At 48.8% G+C, this 21,042-nt stretch overlaps 1 pseudogene; it reads left to right on the top strand.

Annotated features, from left to right (window-relative positions):
- Nucleotides 1-3,505: 3,505 nt before the first annotated feature.
- LOC149369834 (uncharacterized) lies at nucleotides 3,506-20,596 on the top strand (annotated as a pseudogene).
- Nucleotides 20,597-21,042: the final 446 nt, after the last annotated feature.

The following is a 21,042-nucleotide window of genomic DNA, read 5'->3' on the forward strand; positions in this document are numbered from 1 at the left end:
TGCCGTGCACCGAGCAGATATTATTTCCAAAGGTCCGATGGCTATTCCTATATCTAAAAGCTTTTATTTTGACACATCCTTTTAAATAGTAGAAAATTTTATTTTAAACACCTGAACACTTCTAGACCTGATAGAAGTTTCAGTACCATCGCAATGAAAGGAAGCAGTACATACTCAAGGCAAAAAAATTCAGGGGCACTTTGTTGACCTAAAGCGCAGTGAGGTGAAAGCCTTTAGCGTCATGTTGTTGCTTGTATCACTGATGTGTGGTTAAGATGTTAATCTTAAATGCTGGAGACCTTTCTGGAAACATGCTGCAGCGTCCTAGACAATTAGAACTAGGTGTGCGTTGGCAGGAAGTAGCACAGCCAGTAGCATGCTAGGCTGAGGCACGGAAGGATGGTGGTTCGAATCCCATCGTGCGCAAATATTTTTTTCTGGTCTGCCTAGAAAAGCGTGAAACCTCTGCTGACAACCTTCTGTCGACAGCGATGAGGCAATAAAGGCCTTCGCCTTAATATTGAGAAAAGCGCGAAGCTACTGGCAATACATCAATGACAAGACTCTTTCTGCTTCGTGCAGATGAGAGAGTAAAAAGAAAACACTACATGCTGCCAGACATGCAGATTAAAAAGCGATACGGCCGAACCACGCCCCATGTCTCTCAGTTCCAGGAGGAGGAGCCCATGGCGCTTGAAGTAACGGTAAACATGTTTCCTGAAGTTGAAAAAAATTGTACACGTGTTCAGTTCTGAGAAGCATACTACTGAGTTGGCGAATAAGTATTCGAGCTTTACAATTGCACCCCTTTTCAACTTTTGCACAAATCTGCATCCAAGTTCGTTTACAAAGACGTTCACTACCTAATCTCGCGTCCTCTTACTCCCACGCTGGTTTAATTATTGGTGCCTGTGGCAACACGCCACCAAACATTTGTCCAAATGCCGTTTCACCCTCCTTTTCAAACAGAATGGCCCGTTATACACTGAACTTGGACTGCGCAAAGAACTCGCTGCCGGAATTTCAAAATTCTCGGTAAGAAGAAATGTCAGTGAGCTCATGCGGTATTTCACGCCGAACTGACAAAAATTACGCGTGATATTGCTTTCAGAGTACATCTTTGAAGCAAACTGCAAATATCGTCAAAATTGATGCGGTCAAGGCACATTTTATGGGCAGTAATGATGTCAAGACCCGTGCTTCGATTTTAACAACCGATCAAATGCCCCTAGGATGTTTTCCCACTCTTTTAAAAGTAAGATCATGATAATGAGGATTATAAAACAGCTGCAGTTTTCAAATATTTCTCTTTAGGGTATCTCAAAAGCCCCACTTAGCGTATATTAATCTGGGTGGATGTTTTCTCTTTGAACATCAGTGTTTATATGAACTCTATGAGCATACATAATGCGTAAAGTTTTGCATTACAAGATAATGCACCTAAAATGAAACACCTCGGGAAGGAAGGACGAATTGCTGAATAAAGTTTGAATGCATCACCCAGACCAGCACTGGGACACCATGCAGTACAAACCTCGATTGTGAGAAAATAATTTTAGTTTCGCCGTTTCTGGAATACCTGTACATGTTCAGTACAGTTCCTTTCTATAACAGAGATAAATTTCAAGTCGCGCACCAGTAGTACAACGACACCAGCTATGGCGATGTGATAAATGGCAAACTAACGCGAGAGGCCGTTCCAACAAATCGAAGTTTAAAAGCCGCTGCCTATATTCTTATTATATTCAATAACTGTATTTTATTTTCATGCGTACAGTAACAGCAATAGCTGTGGAGAAAGCGAAATGTTTTATGTGCTGTGACTGCTATTAAATGCAACACGCAGGTAAATGCCTCTTGCAATATTCCTATGCCTATACATCCCAAAAAATATTGCACAAAGATTAGAATATTTCCCAGGTCATGGAATAGGGTTCCTTCATTGCAAACAACTCGCAAGCTTTCATAATGCCAAATGTACTGTTCACGCGACTGTTAACGGGTGTCGTACTTTTCTCTTTCAGCGTTGTTTTAGAGACGCGAACCTCACATCGTTTCCTATCGATGATTTCATGGATTTTATAGCGTTTTCTCGGAAAGCTGTTTTATCATACGGCTAGAAGTTAAAGAAAGAAACTTTCTGGTGGGCCACCGACTTTATTCAATATTAAAAATTTTTCGCCCTGTCCCCGAATAAAACTGAGGACACTGTACTCTGTTCAAGAAAATAAAGCTCTCTAGTTTGCGATCTGTGTTACGTCTGTTTAAAGACAACTGCTGAATGTCTTCCTCGTGACGTTTGTTTTAAGTGAGACACACAATGTCTCTGTGTATTAGGTCCTTGACATAATTAACTGTCCTCGCGCATTGGTGGCCTGTTTTCCCAAAGTGTATCTGTAGACCTGAGTTAATACATTGAAATGTGGTAATTACCATACGAAAACTTTCAAAGTTTTAAAGAAACGGTTAACATTTTCTCCCTTAGCATATTAGCAGGCTTCGCAACATTTCTAATCTTACGCCACAAGTTTGAGCGTAACATATATTTGAGTTTGCACGGATTAAATGAATGCCGAAACTAGGCTACGGCTCTATTGAAATAATCTATGATGCCTTCGCTAGTCGCAGTTGACAACTTCTGCAAGTCATTTTAGCCGAACAGCTCATTTGCCAACAAAAGCCGTTCACGGGCTCATTCATGCTCGCTGGTTAGCCCATAAAATTCATCCACTTCACTGCGGCGGCCGGCCCTTTACGAGTAATGTTTTAATTCACAGTCAATCAATCATTATGAAATTTCTTCGAAGTTTGCTTTTAATGGTCAACAATTAAAATTTTACGAATTCTGCAACAGATTTATTTCTAAGTTATGTGTATATTTATGGAGTGAAAAGAAAAACAAATAAATATTTAGAGCCGCATATTTATTTTGAAAACCAATTCTCAGTTTCAGATACCATGATTTCAATATTTTAAAGGTGCTCTAAAAGGCGCTCTAAAAACGTTGCGACATGCCTTGGGATGTTAAAGTACTTTGGCTCACGAAAATATTAAAGACAGAATTTTTTATCGCGCTTTTTAAAAACTGGGTTATCTGTAGTATACATTTGAATTTCAACGTCTTCGCGCGTTTCCATCTCCTATCCTGACTTTTTGCAGGCTAGAAGGTCGTCAAATCACTGCCAAGTGCACGTTGATCGCAGCGTTTAATCACAATGAACACAAATAATTCTCAGGCGCTGCGAGCCGTCAAAGAGAGTGGACGCGGTTCACGTCGGCTCCGTGAAACGGATGTCCTACTGCCAAACCATCGATCTGCATCGCTCAACACTAGTTGAGGTGTGTCCAGCAAGTTACCAGGCACCCGTAGAAACCATTTTCTTCCAGGTGGGCCTGCCTTTGGCGATTTTGCGGGGTTCTGTCTGTCGATCACATTGGCGCAGCTGCTAAGCCTAAGGCTTGGCGACGACGCCGGGCCGCTGACGCGGCACTAGGCGCGGCCACCATGAGTCTTACACGGGGCTACGACCCGGAAAGCGTGCAAGTAGTGGAGCTACAGGCTGCGAAGAAACCAGTCTTCGATGAAGCCACCGAATATGCTATTCGGAAGAAATTAGAAGAGCTAGAGCGAGCGTCCGCGAGGCGCGTGAGCTCGGAACGCCAGGAACGCTTGCGCGGTGGAGAAGCTGCTGACGGCCTCGACCTCACTTCCGCGCCAAGCAAACCGCTTCAACCGAGGCGATGGAGACCAGAGGTGGTGCCCAAGTTCGGCACTGAGGACTCTGTTGTCGTCTCGAAACCCAAGGGAACGCTGAACTTGTCAAATTACAAGGATAGGAGAAGCTATATATGCTGCGGCCGGCATCGAACGCAAATCACAAGCGCTTGCAATTTGGCCAGCGTGGGATCAGAACATAGTCACTGTTGGAATCCGAGACGCAGCGCTTATTCGGCAAGTCCTCGCAGTGGAGAGTCTACGGATTGGCGGCCAATTACAAACGGTGCAGGTCTACCTCAAGATGCCCGAAAATACGTGCCGTGGAGTAATTAAAGTTGCTTCCAAAGTGTCCGAAGCAGATATTTCTCAAGCTATGTACTCGCCAGGTACTCCCGTGGTGGGTGTGAGGAAATTAGGAGAGTCGAACGCGGCGGTGATTACATTCGAGGGCCGTAAAGTGCAGTTCAACGTGTTTTACTGGGGAGAGGCTGTGCCCGTCCGTCTCTGCCGGAAGACCACACCAGCTTGCACCCGCTGCGGAACAGTGGGACATAGAGCGGACGTTTGCCCTAATCCACGAGATAAGGTTTGCCGGGCCTGTGGAACTATCATCCAAGAAGAGGGGCACGAGTGGCAGCCCCGATGCCTAGTCTGTGGAGGCGGACATCTCACGAACTCCGCGGACTGCACCTGGAAATACAGGAATGGTGCCGGAGCCGGGCGGAAACCTGGCGGAAGAAAATCCAGCAACCAGCGTAAATCCACAGAGGACCGGAAGAATTCAGGGCCTGGGCCGCAATCACAGAAGAAGCGGATGGGGACTTCGTCACCGGGTCTTGCAGCGACGACCGCAACGGGGGCGTCCCGTCAGGGGCCTGAAGGAAGCGGTCGTCCAGGTGACAAGAAATTAGGAAAAGCCGGATCGGAGGAAACCACGGGCAGCAAGGTGAGCTGGGTACAAGTTGCCGCTTCCCCGCCTCCCACGTTGGCTGTTGAGAAACTTCAGGAGGAAAATAGCAGATTAAAAGAGCAACTAGCGAAATATAAAAGTCAGGAACTGGGAACATCGGCAGGGGGAGAAAATATGCCAGAAACGCCTGGGGTACCTGCAATGGAGGAGGATGCTTCCCTCCCTGCTATTCAGCAGGCACTAAATCCTGTCCCCCAGGGTGAGATAAGGAGGAGGGGGAGAGAAACAGTAACGCAGTGGCAACGGAGACCGATAAGGGGTCCGGTGCAATGAGAAAGAAGCCAGGATTGAGGCTATTGTGGAGCGATGTTTGCTGAACGACCTTCCACGTTTGGAAGCTCTCATAACGCAAAATATACAGGCGAGCCTCGAATTAACTCTACAAATTATTATTGAAAAAAACGTCCAGGCAGCTATTGAGAGGGGCATTCAGGCAGCAGTAGAGCGGGTCTTACAGGGCATCTTAGAGCCCCGTCTGATTAAGCTGCAAGCCTTTGAAATCAGAATCGATCGGAAACTTCAGGAGCTTGCGGAGTGTACGCAGACGAAGGTTCCAAAATTAACTGGCCGCGGGCTAATAGGCAGCTTGCTGCTGATGATTCGCCCAACACCGGGGCGGACGCACCAAGCGCGATTTCCTTTAGTGTTCAACATGGCCCGCCCTCCTAAATTGCAGATTGTGCAGTGGAACTGCCGGGGGTTTAGAAAGAAGAGGGATTCGCTACAGCAATACGTAGATTCGTTGGATAAATTACCAGATATTATTGCACTGCGGGACGTGAATACGGAAGCCAAACTCAGACCATACAGCACGCATCAAAACAGCTCATCCACTTGCATTCTGGTGCATAAGGATTGCACGGCTCTGACAATTGAGGTGGAGTTAGTCACTGAGGTGGAACATACATTTATTCAGCTTTTACCGAACGTACGCACTAGCAGAAGTGCGTATTTGTTGAACATATATAGCCGACCGAAGAACAGGGGTGCGTCTTTCGATGAGATTTTCCAAAAGGCCGCGCAATTGGCAAAAAGTGCACCTCTCATCATTGTGGGGGATTTTAACGCGTATAGCTTCTTGTGGGGATATAGTAAGGAGGATATTAAGGGCAGGGGAGTCGCTTCGGCCACATCGGACCTAGCACTGACCATTCTTACTGACCCGCAGCATCCCACGAGGATTGGCAAGTGTCTGGAGAGATACATGTCCAGATCTCTCGTTGGTTAAATGAGCGAGAAACTATGATTGGCACAACACGCAGGAGACCTTAGGGAGTGACCACTGCATTCTCAAGATCTGCCTCGACTACAATAAGCACCGCAGACCGAGAGGGAATGCACGGCTCACGGACTGGTCGTTGTTCCGACAGGCGGAAGTCTCTACGCTCAACGCACCCATTGAAAAGTACGAGGAGTGGGCTGAGTCCCTGCTGAGAGTCAGGGACCGCTTCACACGTACGCTTCAGACATCAGAAGAAGTCCCGGCTATTGACAACCACCTACTACATCTATGGGACGCCAGAAGTCTCACACGGCAGTGGAAAAGGCAAAAACATAACCGCAAGCTCAAGATCAAGATCGCGAAATTAAACTTGCAAGCAGAAGAGTATGCACGATCCCTGGCCAAAAACAACTGGTTGGCCAAATGCGACTCCATGAAAGGCAACCTCAGCACCAAAGCGGCGTGGAGTATTCTTAGATGTTTTTTAGAGCCCTCCAAGTCTCGCGGGGAACAGCAACGTAATCTAAAGAGAGCCCTACACAGCTTCGCGGGCACGAACCAGTAGCTAGTTGCAGCCCTCGTGAGCAAGTACCTCTGTACAGTGAAAGACAACGAGCCAGTACGGGATTATGAGGGTATGGACAATCCGGAACTGGACAGAGAGTTCGAAGTCGAGGAAATACAGGCGGCGCTTATGGCCCTGAGGCGGGGCACGGCGCAAGGGAACGACAGGGTGACGGTGGGATTGCTTGTCAATCTCAATCAGCAAGCGCTTGAACATCTCGCTCAGTACATCAACGAAAGCTGGAAAAGTGGACAGTTACCCAGGGCATGGAAGACGGCTGATGTCAGCTTTATCCCCAAGCCTGGAAAGGAGGTGAACATCAATAACCTCAGGCCCATCTCGCTTACGTCGTGCGCCGGGAAACTGATGGAGAAGGCGGTACACATGCGACTTTCGACGTATATAGAAGACCACAATATTATACCTCACACAATGTTTGGGTTTAGGGCACACTTGTCAACCCAGGACGTGTTACTGCAGCTGAAGATGGAGGTTATCGATCCCCCGCGCAAACGAAACAGTAGGGCCATACTGGCATTAGATCTGAAGGGGGCTTTCGACAACGTGAAGCATTCCAAGATTCTGGACAATCTACAGGGTACTCACTGCGGAAAGCGTACCTTTAATTACGTCAAGGCTTTCTTGCAAGATAGGCAAGCGTACATCAGGATTGGCGACACGAGGTCCGAGGCGATACCCATGGGCACCAGGGGGACGCCTCAGGGAGCAGTCCTTTCTCCACTGCTCTTCAACGTTGCCCTCATGCACCTGCCGGAACAACTTAATGCCATAAGGAGAATCCGTCACGCCCTATACGCGGATGACATAACCATATGGATAACAGAGGGAAATATGGCACAGATGAAGGAGGCTCTCCAAGAGGCTGCCAGTACGGTTCCAAAGTATGCAGAAGAATGCGGACTGCGGTGTTCCCCGGACAAGTCGGAGCTCCTCGTCCTGCGAGGGGAGGGGGATACTGCATCGCTGGAAATCTCGGTCCATGATACACCTATTCCCGAGGTGGAAACAATACGGATTTTGGGGCTGCTCATTAACAACAAGGGTGTGAACGCAGCAGCGATCACCAAGCTCCGAACGGTGTGCGAACAAGTCATCCGTATGATATCTCGGATCACAAGCAAGAAAAACGGCATGCAAGAACAGGATACCCTTAGACTAATACAGGCGTTTGTCATCTGCAGGATAGTGTACGTGGCCCCGTACCTTCGTTTAAGGAAGACCGATCTAAACCACCTGGACGTTATCATTCGAACGGCTTATAAGATGGCACTCGGCCTACCCATGAAAGCATCTACGGAGCGTCTACTAAAACTAGGGGTAGACAACACGGCTGATGAATTGATTAGCGCCCATCTTACAAGCCAGGTAATGCGACTGGCCACAACTACGACCGGCCGCAGGTTCTTAGAAGATTTAAACATTAGCTTTCCGCAGCAAGTGGCTGGGAGACAAGATATACCTAAAGAGTGGAAGAGCAAATTCCTTACGCTTCCGCTTCCCAAAAACATGCACCCGGAGCATCATCATGCTAGACGAGTGGCGAGGATCAAGAAGATGAACGAGTGCTATTCAACAAAAGAAGGAGCCTTCTTCGTGGACGCTCCGGGTCCTGTACAAGGAATATCAACAATCTCAGTGGTGCACCAAATGCAAGTCGTGGACGGGCTTTCAGTTCGTAACGGGGATACACAGGCTATGGAGGAAGTAGCGGTAGCCCTAGCCGCAACGCACTCCGCATCTAAATACATAGTTACAGATTCCCAGGCGCCTTATAGAAACTATATGCGTGGCAGAATCACACCGCTAGCCTGCCAAATTCTTAGTCAATGTAGGACTTCAGCTGAACGGAAGGAATTAATGTGGGTACCAGATCACCAGGGAGTTGAAGGAAACGAGCGCGCACACGCTTCGGCCCGAGCTTTTCTTCCCCGGCATCCTTCTACGTCCTCCCTTCCTGATTCTGGCTCCCCCTCTCCGCTAACGACATATTCAGAAATATTGCAACATTTGCGCCTTGAAAGGCAGACACTCCCGAGGCCCGCTAAGGGTCTCAGTAAATCAGAGGAATGTCACCTTCGCAGGCTACAAACTATGTCTTTCAATAACCCAGCTACGCTTCACGCCATTGAGCCCGAGTCCTTTTCGGCACAGTGCAAATTTTGTGGCCAGAAGGCAAACTTGTACCACATGGTATAGGCTTGTCAGAAAAATTACAGCATTGACATCATAAATCAGCCAACGCGGGAGGGCTAGGAGGCGGCCCTGTCCAGCTCGGACCTCGAGGAACAACAAGCCCTCGTCGCCAGAGCACGGGCTGCGGCTTTCACCAACGGCGTCCCGGACTAGGGACCCGATCAGCCTTCCGTTCAACTAAGGCATTGTGACTTTAATAAACGTTTTCATCATCATCATGCAATATTACACTGAGCACAGTCAAAACAAAGCACAAACATTATGTGCAACTGCAAGTTCGAGGCAATCGGCAGCTCCTGGAACTGACAGACATGGGGCGTGGTTCGCCCGCATCGCTTCTTAATCTGCATGTCTGGCAGCATGTAGTGTTTTATTTTTACTCTCTCATCTGCACGAAGCAGAAAGAGTCTTATCATTGATGTATTGCCAGTAGCTTGGCGCTTTTCTCAATATTAAGGCGAAAGACTTGATTTCCTCAGACTGTGCTTTCTTGGAAACTACCAAGCGATCATACAAAAGTCAGATGTCACAGCTCCCACACAGACGTTATAAGACACCTTTCTGCTCGAGCAGGCACTCAGTGGGAACGGCATAGCCCAGTACCAAGGTCACGGTAACATCCTACCGGTGCAACCTGGCGGCAGCTGGGTAGTTCTCACTGTGACACCCTATGCTCTTCGTCTCGAACCACGTCGTCTTTCCGAAGGCAGCAGCGTCAAATCCCTACGACTGAAAATGTTTTTGGGATGACAAAAAAGAAACAGGCATACGTGGCCGAAGAGACACTAGCACGAGGACAAAAGTAACCAAACAGTTGGAATTTACTGAGATAATAGGCGAACAGAGGCGCGCAGCGAAGTCACGAGGTGATGAGATACGCCGGCCAGTGCCGGCCGCTAGCGGCAAGCGTAGAGTTTTTAATATAACAAGAAAAAAAGCTAGCAGCGGTACACTTCATCCCACCATGGAGAGGCGCAGGAATACCGGAAAGGAGAGGTTTCTTATTTGGCTTGGCTTTTGAAGGACATACCACCTGGATTCAGTCATAAAATTACGACTCCTCCTGCGTCAAGCCTCGGCAAAATGCTGCGAAAGTTTCTATACCGCTGTAATAGCGTACTTTCACTTGCGTTAAGCCTATTGAAGCATTGGCAAACGCGGTATTTAATTAACTTCACCTGCACACAGAGGGCAGCTTCGCGGCGCAGCTACCAGTTCCGAGCTACAATCCACGTTTTCGGCCTAGCCAAGCCAAACAATTGCCGCGATGGATGAAGTGTTCGTAAAGAAGAATGGCACCAGCTTTCCCTCTAGGTAATATTTAAAAACTCCATGGCGGCAAACAGGCAGCAGAATAATCAAGGTGGATGGATTTGAGCTGCTGCCCGCTGCTGTGAGGTGACGCGGACAGATATAACTCTCTTTTGAAAAAATGCTTTGTACGTTCCAACTAAATACACTCAACGAAAACATTTATAACAACCAGTAGTGTCTAAAATGGTAAACAGACCAAAGATAAGTAACCAGTTATGTTTCTCTTATTCGTTTCGACCCTTTCAACAATTTTGGGGCTTCAATTCCAAACCCCAGTTGATGTCTAGGCATTTGATTCTAGACCTCTATCAAGGCCTGGATTCGCGGCCTATGTTAACTGACCTTTGAATATGCATATCAGTTGCCTTCCACGTGATCGGGACCGGCCTATTGCACGTGACATCTGCCGGGAAAAGCTCGGTAAAGGAACTATAACATGGTTAACCCACTAACTTTGTCCGGGTGGTAATGGCTTACTGGATTCATTTTCTTGCCGATTTTTTACACACACACTTAATCTAAGATATCACGCAAAGTTAACCCGCTAGATTTCAACTAAATTTTACTGGATGCATGTTGCTTTCATTGAGCACACGCGGGTGCCCTGTCATTCACATCAGGTCCAACCGCTGCCTCCCTCTGCGTGGCATGCGCCTGCGCAGGTGATCGATTTCGTTTACTGCCAACGCCAGGGAATTGCATTATCTGCGCAATCGCATGTCGTTCGAGAGTAGTACGGCGGAAATTAGACCTGGTGTGAATGAAGAAGCACCGGCGTGTGATCAATGAGAGCTCCATATGTCATGCATGCGTTGAGTAAAAGTTAGTTGAAGTATAGAGGGTGTCCTTAGTATGATGCACAAGGTTTAATATCTGTGTTTGTAAAAACTAAAAGAAATCTAATCCAGTAAGCTACTATAAGAAGACGCATCTTGCATCGCTTCTCGTCATTTGGGCAGCAATGTTCGCGGGAAGCGGTGCATGCAGACTCTAACTCTTTTGACCTCCTTTATTCAGGTTGGTGTATCGTTATTCTGTTCGCTAGAGTAAAGTGCTTGCCTAACTTCCTGCTTCTACCACTGCCGCCTAAACCTATTCTAAAGATGATAGAACAATGCCGACTTGTGCCGAGCTTGCAAAATAAATACAGTCGCTTTAGGATGAAATGGCCGGTACCAAAGCAACCCTAGATGTGTTCCAGTAGCAGCTTCTGGAAGGTCGTCCAGGTCGTGAGGGACGATATGTGGTTTTCGAACCACATCCTAGAAGGTCCAACCGAGGAAAAAAAATTGTGCGTTTTGGTTACTGCTGCACGCGGTTACAGAGCGAAAGCTATGCGTATCGGGCAGCTAAAAGGAGTTGCCGTCTAATGTTGTGTGCTTTCCGGACACTGGATAAGCAGCGCCCTCCCCCTGCCACCCTGGCACGTGGCAGTTAATGGTTGATCGCGATTGCTTGCTCACCCAGTGAACGCTGCGGCCTATTGCAGCAATGCGGCGTGTCTGCCACAACGTTGTTAGCGCTAACGAATGCAGCCCACATCTCTCTCATCACCCCACTTATCTATTAGCGCGATTCAGGCATCCACTGACCCAAGGGAACCAGTAATGCGCACTTCCTTTCTTTAAAATCATTGCATATGTAAAACGTTTTCAGCACCACACCAATCAACACGACGCCAACGGCCTATGGCTTCAGTGCCTTGTTTCTGCCACGACCATGTCAGTTAGAACGTATGCAGCGCACATCTGTCACTACCGACACGTAGCTTAAAGCTGGAATGAGGTGTCCACTGATCCAAGAGGGCAGTTATGCGCCTTTCTTTTCCACATTTTAGCTTAGCCCTCAAGATGCACCCCCCACAAAGCTCCTGCCATATCCCTCAGCTGAGAGCTGCCGCCGCGGTGGCTCAGTGGCTATGGTGCTCGGCTGCTGACCCAAAAGACGGGGGTTCAATCCCGGCCGCGGCGGCTAGAATTTCTTTGGAGGAGAAAATCTTGAGGCCCGTGTACTGTGCGATGTCAGTGCACGCTAAAGAACCCAGGTGGTCGAAATTTCCGGAGCCCTCCACTACGGCGTCTCTCATAGCCTTAGTCGCTTTGGAACGTTAAACCCCATAAACCAAACCATCAGCTGAGAGCTGGAAAAAGATTATACGCACTGGACACAAATAAATACAAGCCAACATCGAAGATTGGCTCCTCGCGGTCCCCCTTCATGGAAGCCGCCTGGGGCGACAGTAGGCTGACGTCGTCAGAAAAACCTAATAAAGTGTATTCCTCCTATTCCTCATTTACTTTCCAAGCTCCTTTCCAAGCACCTTTCCAAGCTCCCGCTCCATTTGTTTCGTAGCTGAATGCCAGAATAAGGTGTCCTCTGTTCCACGGAGCCAGCTATGCGTCTTTCCTTTGCTTTCGAAGATCATGGCCATTTGAAGGTTAAGAATGGTCGGTGAAGGCTGCTGTAGGAACCGTAGGAAGGAGGGAGGGAAGGAAGAAAGGAGAGGAAGGAACGAAGGAAGGAAGGAAGGAAGGAAGGAAGGAGGGAAGGAAGGAAGGAAGGAAGGAAGGAAGGAAGGAAGGAAGGAAGGAAGGAAGGAAGGAAGGAAGGAAGGAAGGAAGGAAGGAAGGAAGGAAGGAAGGAAGGAGAGGAAGGAACGAAGGAAGGAAGGAAGGAAGGAAGGAAGGAGGGAAGGAAGGAAGGAAGGAAGGAAGGAAGGAAGGAAGGAAGGAAGGAAGGAAGGAAGGAAGGAGGGAAGGAAGGAAGGAAGGAAGGAAGGAAGGAAGGAAGGAAGGAAGGAAGGAAGGAAGGAAGGAAGGAAGGAAGGAAGGAAGGAAGGAAGGAAGGAAGGAAGGAAGGAAGGAAGGACTTAATTTTACTGTAGTGCTTTTTTGCGGTTTTGAGGCATCTTCAGAGACGTTCTCTCCTTGGTTGTACCCCACGGAGTCTTCTCTGTCGACGTCGTCTCCATCTACTCAATGGTCTGTTGCCCTAAGTCTAGTGCTCCGTTCGCCACTGCCACCCAATGAGCTCGCTGTACCAGACCTTGGTCTTCACAGCGGCCGCTAGAGAGCAGAGTCTCCCGGTGCTCCGAATTCGGGTTTTGTATTTTGGGGACCACGTCTATGCTTTGGCAGGCCCATGTGATGTGATATAGAGTGGGTTTTCGTCGCACCAGGGACATTTTTCTGCGTATAACGTAGGGAGCATTTTGTTTAGTACATGTAGGTTTAGGTAAGAGCCTGTCTGTAATTGTCTCCGAGTGACAGCTTCCGCTCTGTTGAGAGATTTCTGCGGCAGGAGATATCACATTCTTCTGCCTCTATAGGTTTTTAGTATGGCCGAGTATTCCTTGCGTGCTGGCTCGATTTCCGTGGCTTAACGGATGCTCGGGAAGTAATATATCCTCGAGCTATCCTGTCGGCCTCTTGGTTCCCTGCCACCACCGTGTGCCCCGGTATCCACACAATTTTGTGTGTGGTCTGGTCGTTTTCTTCTTCGTGGCGTTCAATTCTGTCGCGCGCTGGGAGGAGTATACGGAGCGCGTGCTGACCCATCTTGCCATTCATGTAACTTGGGCAGACTGTTTGAGAGCCCGTGATTGTAGTTACAGACCACCCGGTTCTATAGCCTCCGCCACGGCTGTAGCAACGGCTTGTTCCTCGGCCTCTGCAGCTGTGCAGTCTTGGATAGACGCACTGGTCATTTCACTAGAGACGATTGGTTGGTTGCTTTATAGGGTTTAACATCCCAACGCAACTCAGGCTATGAGAGACGCCGTAGTGAAGGGCTCCAGATATTTCGACAATGGATTCTTTAACGTGCGGTGACACCGCACAGTACACGGACCTCCAGAATTTCGCCTGCATCAAAATTCGACCGTGGCGGCCGGGATCGAACCCGCTCCTTTCGGGTCAGCAGCCAAGTGCCATAACCACTGAGCCACCGCCACTGCGGCCGCTGCGATTTTGGTGCCTCCTCCTCTCTAGGACGCGCCTGCATACACGGTCGTGTCTTGAGGAGCGTGTGTTTTCTCCAGGAATTTTGTCCTCGCTTCTCTTCTGCATCGGTGGGGATTGTGGTCCATGTTCCATGGTATTGGCGCTACGTTGAGGAACTTACGAAGCTCATCAGGGATCGTTTGCGTGTTCGTCATTTCTTGTATCTTCTCGCGGTATTCAGTCTCTGTAGGAGCGCTCTTCCAGTCATCGTCTGCAGCAGCCTGAATTTTTGCGACTACAGCAGCGCCTCTCGTAGCTCCTCAAATGTGTTTTTCAAGCCCATGCAAAGCTTTCGCTTACGGCCTATGACTTCAGATCCGCATTTCTGCCCATACGTTGCCAATACCAACGCATGCAGCGCACATCTGTCACTACCACCACGTAGCTTAAAGCACGACTGAGGTGTCCACTGTTCCATGTGTGCAGCTATGCGCGTTTCCTTTTCTTTCGAAACTCAAGGTCATTTTAATGTTAAAACCGCAACCGCAGCGAAGAAAGTCCGAGGTCCCGTAGTGAAGCCTTCGCTTCAATAAACGTTTCCAAGGTTGGCGCTGTCGTCCCAGTCGCCCAGCAATGCCCCACGGTCGTATATGTCCAGCCGGTCTTCTATATTCTCGTGTGGTTCTTCATGGAAAGTCGGAGGCTCACGGGGTTGGCGAAGCACAACCGGCGTTGATTGTGCACCGCTTCGACCGTGAGGGGCGTAGCAGGATAGCAGGTCAGGACCTCCAACTGATGTCACGCAGTGGCGACTGCAGTCCGGCGAGCAGTACAACAGCGAGAATGACGTCCAAGCCAACCTCTTGAATTGGGCTTATTTGCGCCCGCAAAAAGCTGAATGACTCGACGGCTGCGTAGCAACAGGGGTGGTCGGCGGTCGTAAAACGTGCAAAGTTAACATAACGTAAAGCGGGCAAAGGTGATAGAACATTATTGAACAGCGTAGAATCGACTCCGCGATAATCCACACCGAGATAAACCTGGTCGCGTGTTGCACCACAAACAAAGCGATAAAGAGGTGTGCCTGCAGCATTGAAAAATGAACGAACACTACAAATATTCACGGTAATACTGAGCATTTATTCTTACCGACAAGCAAAGGCTATATGCAAGATGAATAGGGTTCACTATCATTGTTGCACCTAACATCCGTAACATACACAAGCACCACGTTGAGTTGATAACATTACTTACTTCGATGGATCAGCCTCTTTATTCACCTGTCCATCTCAGACATGGATATCACGCAATGGTTAAAACTTGTATGGGCTCACAAATAAAGTTTAAGGATACTGCAATCGGGACACGTTTAGCGATGGTGCATGTGCCATATTTTTCACATCTGATTTCAGACACGCGCGTCATCTAACAAACCTCAATGCGCATTCATTTCGCTCCAGTTTCATCGCAGTGCACTACCACTGAACAACCGCAAGACAATAGTGACTTGCGTTTATCAGTTTATGGTTTATGGGTTTAACGTCCTCAACCAACTCAGGCTATGAGGGATGCCGTAGTAGAGGGTCCAGATAATTTCGACCGTATGCGGTTCTTTAACATGCACTGACACGACACAGTACACGTGCCTCTAGCAATTTTCCTCCATCGAACTGCGACCGCCGCGGCCGGGATCGAACTCGCGTCTTTCGGGTCGGCAGCCTGCGCCATAGCAACAGAGCCACCGCGGATGCTTAAACCCTGCGTTCATCGTTCACCGTTATCACCTTATAACAAGGTTTGTTCACAGTTACAAATAATCGTTAATACCTTGACAATTGGAAACAATAACCTGCGAATATGTGGTGGCATAAATATTAGAATTCGGAACCCTAGAAGCTCTTGCTATTCAGAACATGTATAAGTAATGTATGCTGAACTTTGCTATTTATTTTAATTTTTCTTTCTCCTACTCCATCTCACGTAGCTGGATCAACTTCATTAACTGCTAATATGATAACCACTACGCTTGCTGATTATTGAATAGGACTAATGGACTACTCAGTTGCTGATCAGATGCCCTTTTTTGTCGCACTTCGAAGAACAAAAAAATGTCGATATTTAAAATCAAGCATCATTTAACTATAAAGAATTTATGCAATTAAATGGCAGAATTGACTGCAATTCTTGTTTGGAAGAAGCATGCACAAGAAAAGCATTTGGTCAGCTCTCGACAAAAATTGCCACCTACATTGAACAATGCAGGACGTCTACCACTGCGGAGCGGTGGTTTCTAACACCAAGAAATACTTGGCTTACTACAGTGTGAATCTGGTCTAGTAACACAAAGTCATTTACGGAATAACCTCAAAACACATCCTTTTACTCGCCTTTCAGATGCCGGCGCAAAAAATTGCAATACACCCTCGGCTGTAGTGAAATCTTCTAACTGCAATTATCACTGTATCGCTATTTGAAAAGCATAAGCTACACAAGACGCAATATGCAACTTATAAAGCAATTTCTTACGATGGTAAACGATAAAAGTACTCAACGAAAGCAATGTGTGAAAATGCAGTCGACGACCGAAAATTCGGACGCCTGATTTTTCGGACATGCTTGATTATTCGCACTTTTTCGCGGCACCGCGACATGGCCCATAGAGCCAATGTGTAAGAGCGCTTGAAATTTCGGACGCACCGCAACTGACCACTCGATTTTTCGGACCTCGTTCGCACTCGCCGCCAGTACCCAAGCCGCCATATAATGTGTACAGTGGAACCTCATTAATTCAGACTGCAGGAGATATCGAAAACTTGATCAAACAAAACGAAATTCAAGCTTAAAGGGAGCCTCTTGCGACGCTGAAATTCTGCGCGAGTCGGCACATTGCGCTCGCGTGTTTTCGAATTCGTACTGTCCTTGAATGTCTTCCGCCGCACGAACTTGAACCGTAGTCTGAGTTCACGGAACTCATCTGTGCTGAGTCTTCAGTCCCGAACACGGAACGCGAATACGATCGCGGAGCGCTTGATCGCGGAGGCTATGCGCACGCCGTGGCCTCCGCGATCGAAGCGCGCTTCGGGCGCGCCGCCGGATCATATCGCGGCCGCGATCTGCTCCGGCGCTGCGCCGTTCGCGGAGGCCACGCGCGCGCACCGGAGCTTCCAAGTGCCGTCTATGGATGGCGCCGTGATCATTATCATCAACTTTTTTCTCCTTCGCGATTTTCCGCTGTTCACATCGGCATCAGTATCGCCAGCTCCAGGCTTTCGTGGCGTGTTAGCCTGCGTGTTAGCGCGATCGCCGTGATAGTGGCTTTCGCGTGCTGCCGCCGAGCTTCGCAGTTTTAGCGCGATGGGCAAGCACCTTAAGCTACACGGCTAGGAGTTAGCTCTTGAACGCGGTCGGTAAGCGTGCGGCGGGCGGGAAATTCGACGTGGCCGCGAAGTGCGTCCGATGATGGTGCAACCAAAAGAGAAACACAAGCTGCAAAAAGCGCGCTTTCCGAGGCAAGCCGTGCTAGTTTCCTGAACTGGAAGAAGAGCTGCTCCTCTATGCGATGAAATTTCGGAACAACGGCTACGCGTTGACAGCGGACATGCTGCGCGGCTTCTTTTGGCATGAGCTTGCACCAGAGCGCAGCACCAGCTCAGGAGTCTAAATGCTTCGTGAGTGACGATTGAACGCAGAATAAATGTCGCTCATTCCCTGGTTGGTGTGTTTTTGCTTAAATTTTTTTTTTCGCACATCGCGTGTATAGGCCGCCCCCCGAAAATTGGCCCTCGAATCTGGAAAAAAAAAAAGTGCGGCCCTTATACGCGTTTATACGTTATTTCGCGTGACGAAATATAGTCATGAGGAGCTTTAGAATGTGTGCAATACAATTGGCCGCTTTCTCTGGCATAGTGGTAATAAGTTCGTGATTTTTTCGGTGAAATTTGATTTTCCGGACTGCCCGATTTTTCGGTCGTTTTCGCGGTCCCTAGAGAGTCCGAAAAATCGGTCGTCGACAATAATAACACTAGTGGCACTGCCTTTTCAATGAGCCCGCACTAGCGTTTCTCTGGATGTATAGGATTTAACCGCTTTACCTTTTTTACCACGTTCCTTCCTTGACAGAAGCGAAATACCTCTGCGAAAGGCGCCGAAAAACGCGAGTGCCAGCCTGGGAAAGGACTGATGGTCTGATGGTTAACGCCGTGTAGAAGCAACATCTCTCACTTAATATATCTACTTTTGGTACGTGACCAATGCCTCATTTCGCGAAGTATTTCGCGAGGTTTTCACAGCCGTTGGAACGGGATGTCCTCCCGCAAGTGGAAAGAAAATTCCTGTTTGTCTTTATATCTACATTCAAGTGCCAACCCAACCTGCTACCCTGGCAGGTGGCAGTTAATGGTCGATGGCGAGAGTTCACTCACCGTTCTGCGTCTCGCTTGAGATCGCTTACCCAGGCGTCCAGATCGGTGATGCCACCACCTGCCCGCGTCTCTATCATGGTGTGGAATCTATCCCAATCAGTAATTTTAACTGGGGTCGTTCTGCGTTTGTATTGTGTCGTGTAGAAGGCAAAAGAGACCACGTAGTGGTCGCTGTCCAATGGCGCTCCTGCATTAAGCCACTCAGCCCTCTGAACGTTCCTCGTCAACGTGAGGTCGGGGCTCGTATCTTTCCTAACGCTATTACCTTTGCGGGTATGGGTGGTTGGTGGTCGTTCAAGATGGTTAATCCCAGGTCTTGAATGATTGCCCGCACCTTTGCGCCCTTTGGGTCGCCTTTAAGGTATCCCCACGCCGGATGTCATGTGTTAAAGTCCCCAGAGACGACAAAACTGCGCCCTACCCGCAAGCTTGACCACACGCCTGAGGAGGTCCGGGACGCCCGAGCTCCTGTCTTTAGGAGAGCTGTATACATCAAGTATGAGTACGTTTGTTTCCCCCTTTTTTTTTCTGGGGACCACTTCTACTAGCGTATAATCGCTTTGAAGCCGTCTATCTCATGCTGGATCGCTGTGCTATTCATGTGAACTAGGATGGTGCTGAGTAAATGCCGCTTCTCCGCCATTCCTAATTGATGATATGCCTTAGACTGCATAATTGATAATATGCCTTATACTTCGTATGACGCTTGACGCCATAGAGGGTGTTAGACATACCTATATGCTGATGACAGATCGAGACGGCCCCCACAAAAGTCGGAGCTGCTGGTCGTCCGTAATAACGGATGGGCCTGGAAAACGAAGCCGAATAGGATACAGTTGACAATCCGTGGGCACGAAATTCCAAAAGTGGAAACCATACTGATGCTTGAAATGCATAAACAATCCAACAGATGCAACAAAGTAAAGCTGGACAGGTTGACGACCTCGGTCCAGCAGACGATACGGCTCATTAAGCGCGTGGCGACTCGGCGACAAGGCATGAGAGAGCGCGACACATGTCGGCTCGTTCAGGCTTACGTCTTCAGTCGGCTCGTGTACGCTATCCCTTACTTGGATCTCAAGAGAGCAGAGACTGAATAGCTGAACTGCGTAATAAGGCAGGCGTACAAGGCGGCTGTCGGCCTCCCCAGAAACACAACCACCACGAGACATCTGTCTCTTGGGGTCCATAACACCCTGTAAGAGCTGATTGAAGCGCAACTTACATCGCAAGAGCAGCGGCTCAGGCAGACAGATACGAGGCTCTACATTTTGAGAAGAGTAGGCCTAGGGGGCGAGGGTCCTTCAGGCCAGGTAATTTTACCGACAGAGATACGCGAACGCACTCGGGTCAAACCTATCCCCAAGAACATGCAAGCGGACCGTCACGACAACCGGAGGAGGGCCAGGGCGAAAACTCTAAGCAAAAAGTATCTAGAAGACGATAGTGCCGTGTATGTTCATGCGGTACATTATAACATTACTGGCAAAGACCCTTTCGCTGTGAGCGCGGGGAGGATCTCCCGCAGGGTAGCTGCTACGGTGGTCACAGACCGAGTGGAAGACGCCGAAGTGGCTGCATTAGCACTGGGGATCATTCAAGAAGGCACCAGCACAATTCTCAGTGACTCTAAAACGGCCCTCTGCAACTTCGCGAGCGGACGTATCTCCGCCACTGAGTACAAAATTCTTCGTACGATGCCACACGATAGGAAGGAACTGGATCTGGTGTGGGTCCCAGCCCACGAGGGCGTTCCAGGAAACGAGGCCGCTCACCAGTATGCGCGAGGTTTTGTCAGCCGAGCCGGTGACGGGGTCTCGGAACCTGATGCCCCCAGGGGTGAGACGCTAATTACAAATCAGGACACGACAAATTATTATAGGGACCTTAGAGCGAGCCTGCCACCTCCGCACGTTTCGCTCAGCCGCGAACAGGCTACCACGTGGAGGCGGCTGCAAACGCGGTCGCAGCCAAACCCGTACACCTATTCCAATATCTTTCCAGATTTGGTAAATCCGTACTGCCAGCTGTGCGGCGAGCCTGCCACCTTAGACCACATAATCTGGGGCTGCACGGAGGATCCGCCTTCGGCAGATGCAGTCATATCTCCCACGCTTGAGAAATGGGAAGCTGTTCTCGCTAGTCCGGACCCGGGCGTTCAGTCCAGGGCCACCGCAAGAGCGCAGGACGTCGCCGACAGACTCAAACTGCCGGCCACCTGGAGCGGCTGAAGTATCCAAGGACTTCCCCAACGCATTGCTCAGAATAAGTTTTTTTCTCTCTCTCTCGCTCAACATTGTCAGCGCTAACGGATAAGGATTTGCAGGGCTATTTGGTTCATTTCTGAATTAAAGAGTTGACTGCGCGAAAGGGTTAGTACTCCAGGGAGACGCATTCACTGCGCTTCTAAGGGTCGTGAATGTGTCTCCCTGGTGTCCTAACCCTTCCGCGCAGTTAACTCTTTAATTCAGCGAACGCATGTAGCACACATCTCTCTCTCATCACCCCACCCACCTATAAGTGTGATTCAGGCGTCCACTGACCCGGGAGCCTGTCATGCGTACTTCCATTCCTTAACTTTACTGGAGTGTAAAACGTTGCCAGCCACAATGACCGCAATGAACGCCCACGGCCTATGGCTGCATGTATGAAAACAACTTTATTACACCAAAAAAAT

The sequence above is a fragment of the Amblyomma mixtum genome, chromosome 1 (assembly GCF_055824585.1).
Source record: "Amblyomma mixtum isolate Tamu chromosome 1, ASM5582458v1, whole genome shotgun sequence".
NCBI lineage: Eukaryota > Metazoa > Arthropoda > Arachnida > Ixodida > Ixodidae > Amblyomma > Amblyomma mixtum.